We start from the raw sequence: 5,730 nt of genomic DNA, 5'->3' as shown, positions 1-5,730 counted from the left end.
GCAGGGCTGTATGTAACAAAGTACCAGCATCCAACTATGCTGGAGAGCCACAGTCCAGTCAGGTGGTCTGAAACCCGGACACATGATTTGAAACCTGGAGGTGGCAACCCTACTGGGACAGAATGAACAACTGGGTGGGACACTGGGACAGCGCCTCCAAACCGGGACAATCCCAGTAAAAGTGGGACTTCTGGTAAGCCTATATATATATATATATATATATATATATATATATATATATATATATACACACACACACAGACTGCTTTAAATTGACCTTAAAATTAAAAATAAAGGTTTTATTTAAATAATAATATGATTCATATAATGTAGTTACACAGAGGTGGAATCCCTTTATACAACAATTGAATATACTGTACAAACTGGAAAAAAAAGGTCATACGTTGGCACCAATACCAATATTACTATTTTGAATAACAGATATTTTCAAAGGGTTAATAACCATTGGGCCACTGATTTCACTATGAATATATACAGGGTAGATCCCCCTCCATGACATGCAATTGTTTTTAGCCTGGCGCAATGGTGTTTTGGGCACAGAAATTGATGCCAACACTGGCATTGGTGCTGTAATGACCATTTTTGAATAAGTAACATATTTTCAAAGAGATAATAACCATTGGGCCACTGATTTCACTATGAATATATACAGGGTAGATCCCCCTCCATGACATGAAATTGTTTTTAGCCTGGCCCAATGGTGTTTCGGGCGCAGAAATTGATGCCAACCCTGGCATACGTGCTCTAATTCTCATTTTTGAATAATTAACTGATATTTTCAAAGGGTTAATAACCATTGGGCCACTGATTTCACTACAAATATATACAGGGTAGATCCCCCTCCATGACAAGCAATTGTATTTAGCCTGGCCCAATGGTTTTTTGGGCACAGAAATTGATGCTAACACTGGCATTGGTGCATTAATTACCATTTTCTAATAAGTAACAGATATTTTCTAAGGGTTAATAACCATTTGGCCACTGATTTCACTATGATCATATACAGGGTATATCCCCCTCCATGACATGCAATTGTTTTTAGCCTGGCCCAATGGTGTTTTGGGCACAGACATTGATGCCAACACTGGCATATGTGCTTTAATTCTCATTTTTTAATAAGTAACTGATATTTTCAAAGGGTTAATAACCATTGGGCCACTAATTTCACTATGAATATATACAGGGTAGATCCCCCTCCATGACATGTAGTGGTTTTTAGCCTGGCCCAGTGGTGTTTTGGGCACATAAATTGATGCCAACACTGGCATTGGTGCTGCAATGACCATTTTTGAATAAGTAACATATTTTCAAAGAGTTAATAGCCATTGGGCCACTGATTTTGCTATGGATATATACAGGGTAGATCCCCCTCCATGACATGCAATTGTTTTAGCCTGGTCCAATGGTGTTTTGGGTGCAGAAATTGATGCCAACCCTGGCATAGGTGCTATAATTGCCCTTGTTGATTAAGTAACTGATGTTTTCAAAGAGTTAATAACTATTGGGCCAGTGATTTTACTGTTAATATATGTAGGGTAGATCCCCCTCCAAACATGCAATTGTTTGTAGCCTGGCCCAATGGTGTTTTGGGCACAGACATTAATGCCAACCCTGGCATAGGTGCTGTAATTCTCATTTTTTAATAAGTAACTGTTATTTTCAAACGGTTAATAACCATCGGGCCACTAAGTTCACTATGAATATACTAAGTTCACTATGAATATGTTGAATAATATCCAGTATACTTCTTTAAAAGATACATGCATATACATGCACCTAGCTCGCTTAATGTACAACGGATTAGGTCCCTTTACAGATAAGACTAATAAGGATAACTAGAAGCTAAAAAATAAAAAATACAAAAAATATTTTGGATACTTCCATAAATATAGTATATTCTACATATCCATGCAAGGCAGTTCATGTATCTACCACTATATTAAATTGATTCCTTTCAGCTACTTAGCTGATACATAATATAATATAACATAAATTGTTGCATTCATATTTTGTATACAAATGTATGGTCAATTTGGTTTGCTGCTATAGCGCAGCATATGTCGGCTGCAATACTAAGGTGCTTTTAATTCCATGTGGATATTCAATCGTGCTGTTTTTAATTTTATTCCCATTGAGAACTTATTTTCATCATTGAACTCTATATCTTCTGTTATTTTTTATATGTACAACTAATGATTAGTCTTATATTGAACACCTGTTGCTGCAACTTTGGTCCAAGCTAAACATGCAAACGAAGCATTACATAATACACATTTTGAATTCAGTATCTTGTTCCTTATTGGACAGAGCGAAGCCGCTGAGTTTTGATTGGACCGGATATGCATTTAACAGGTGGACAGTTAACCCTTCACTATCCCTGACGAAGTGCTGTACCAGCACGAAACATGTTGGTCTGTTAGATATAGAGCTTTTGGGCTGACTAGCTTACTGGCTGTGATATTGTAAGTTTTTTCTGTGAAATCTACACAGTACACTTTTTACGGATACTAATAAAGGATACATTTTTAAACTTTCAATCTCGATCCATTTACTGCTGGAACTTTTTCACCTGTGTGGAAGTATTTTGATTGTATCACTATGAATATACACAGGGTAGATACCTCTCCATGACATGCAGTTGTTTTTAGCCTTGCCCAATGGAGTTTTGGGCACAGAAATTTATGCCAACACTGGCATACGTGCTGTAATTACCATTGTTGAACAAGTAACTCATATTTTCAAAGGGTTAATGACCATTGGGCCACTGATTTTACTGTTAATATATGTAGGGTACATCACCCTCCATGACATGCAATTGTTTTTGGGCCACTGGTTTAACTATGAATATATAAAGGGTAGATCCCCCTCCATGATATGTAGTGGTTTTTAGCCTGGCCCAGTGGTGTTTTGGGCACATAAATTGATGCCAACACTGGCATTGGTGCTGTAATGACCATTTTTGAATAAGTAACATATTTTCAAAGAGTTAATAGCCACTGATTTTGCTATGGATATATAGAGGGTAGATCCCCCTCCATGACATGCAATTGTATTTAGCCTGGTCCAATGGTGTTTTGGGCACAGAAATTGATGCCAACCCTGGCTTAGGTGCTGTAATTGCCCTTATTGAATAAGTAACTGATGTTTTCAAAGAGTTAATAACCATTGGGCCAGTGATTTTACTGTTAATATATGTAGGGTAGATCCCCCTCCAAACATGCAATTGTTTGTAGCCTGGCCCAATGGTGTTTTGGGCACATACATTAATGCCAACCCTGGCATAGGTGCTGTAATTCTCATTTTTTAATAAGTAACTGTTATTTTCAAACGGTTAATAACCATCGGGCCACTAAGTTCACTATGAATATACACAGGGTAGATACCTCTCCATGACATGCAGTTGTTTTTAGCCTGGCCCAATGGAGTTTTGGGCACAGAAATTTATGCCAACACTCGCATACGTGCTGTAATTACCATTGTTGAACAAGTAACTCATATTTTCAAAGGGTTAATGACCATTGGGCCACTGATTTTACTGTTAATATATGTAGGGTACATCACCCTCCATGACATGCAATTGTTTTTAGCCTGGCCCAATGGTGTTTTGGGCACAGCAATTGATGCCAACCCTGGCATAGGTGCTATAATTCCCTTTTTTGAATAAGTAACTGATATTTTCAAAGGGTTAATGACCATTGGGCCATTGATTTTACTATGAATATATACAGGGTGGGTCCCCCTGCATGACATGCAATTGCGTTTAGCCTGCCCCAATGGTGTTTTGAAAAATAAATGAATTGGCATAAATGAATGCCAATCCTGGCATAGATGCTGTAATTCCCATTTTTGAATAAGTAACTGATATTTTCAAAGGGTTAATAACCATTGGGCCACCGATTTAACTATGAATATCCACACGGTAGATCCCCCTAACATGAGATTCTTTCTTTTTTTAGCCTGGCCCAATGGAGTTTTGGGCACAGAAATGCATACCAACACTGGCATACGTGCTGTAATTACCATTGTTAAACAAGTAACTCATATTTTCAAAGGGTTAATGACCATTGGGCCACTGATTTTACTGTTAATATATGTAGGGTAGATATATGTAGGGTAGATCCCCCTCCAAAACATGCAATTGTTTTTAGCCTGGCCCAATGGAGTTTTGGGCACATAAATTAATGCCAACACTGGCATAGGTGCTGTAATTACCATTTTCTAATTAGTAACTGATATTTTCAAAGGGTTAATAACCATTGGGCCACTGATTTCACTATGAATATACACAGGGTAGATACCTCTCCATGATATGCAGTTGTTTTTAGCCTGGCCCAATGGTGTTTTACTTTAGAGCTCTGAGCTGTATAGTAGCCTTCCTAGAGTTTCATAGCAAACTCAATAGTAGTCATTTGGGGAAGTGTTTATTATTTATCATGGTGATTATCCATATCATAGGAGGACAACTAATGCCTTGTCTGTTTTAGCTGTTGGTTCCGTTGATCAACATTTTTATGTTAATAACCTTCATCCTACAGGGACACAAAAGCCCTCATCTGAAATGATAGACCCTGTTTTTTCCAATAAGGGTCCTTTTAAGAGATGTTGCTGCTCAGATATGGGGACTGATTAACCAAACGGTCAATGGGCCCCAATGTAGCTGTTTCTACACAAACCTTCAGGCTTGCTGGAAACAGCAGTTAAGAAGCAGCGGTCTTAAGACCGCTGCTCCTTTACTGGTACGATCGGGTTGATTGACAACTCCTGCTAGTGGCCAATTGGCCGCAAATTTGCAGGGGGCGGGATTGCACATGCAGTTCACTAGAACTGTTTGTGCAATGCTGAATGCCGACAGCATATGCTGTCCGCATACAGCGATTTCTGGCGGACATGATACACTACAGCGTATCATGTCCGCCAGACTTTGTTAAATCGGCCCCATGGACTCTGTATGAGCTTTTTCACACAATAGTAGCAATTTTTAAGTAACTCTGCACCTAGGCCCTTCACATTGTGTGTGTGACATCTCTCTTGGCATCAATTTCTGTGCCCAAAACACAATTGGGCCAGGCTAAAAACAATTGCATGTCATGGAGGGGGATCTACCCTGTATATATTCATAGTCAAATCAATGGCCCAATGGTTATTAACCCTTTGAAAATATCAGTTACTTATTAAAAAATGAGAATTAAAATACCTATGCCAGGGTTGGCATCAATTGCTGTGCCAAAACCACAATTGGGCCAGGCTAAAAACCATTCCATATCATGGAGGAGGATCTACCTTGTATATATTCTTAGCGAAATCAGTAGCCCAATGGTTATTAACCCTTCAAAAATATCTGTCACTTATTCAAAAATGGTAATTACAGCACCAATGCCAGTGTTGGCATCAATTTCTGTGCCCAAAACACCATTGGGCCAGGCTAAACACAATTGCATGTCATGGAGGGGGATCTACCTTGTAGATATTCATTGTTAAATCAGTGGCCCAATGGTTATTAACCCTTTTGAAAATATATTTTACTTATTCAAAAATGGTAATTACAGCACCAAAGCCACTGTTGGCATCAATTTCTGTGCCAAAAACACCATTGGGCCAGGCTAAAAACAATTGCATGTCATGGAGGGGGATCTACCCTGTATATATTCATAGTGAAATCAGTGGCTCAATGGTCATTAACCCTTTGAAAATATCAGTTACTTATTCAAA

Source organism: Bombina bombina, chromosome 4 (assembly GCF_027579735.1).
Source record: "Bombina bombina isolate aBomBom1 chromosome 4, aBomBom1.pri, whole genome shotgun sequence".
NCBI classification, from domain to species: Eukaryota; Metazoa; Chordata; class Amphibia; order Anura; family Bombinatoridae; genus Bombina; species Bombina bombina.
Note: the sequence above shows the minus strand (reverse complement) of the source record.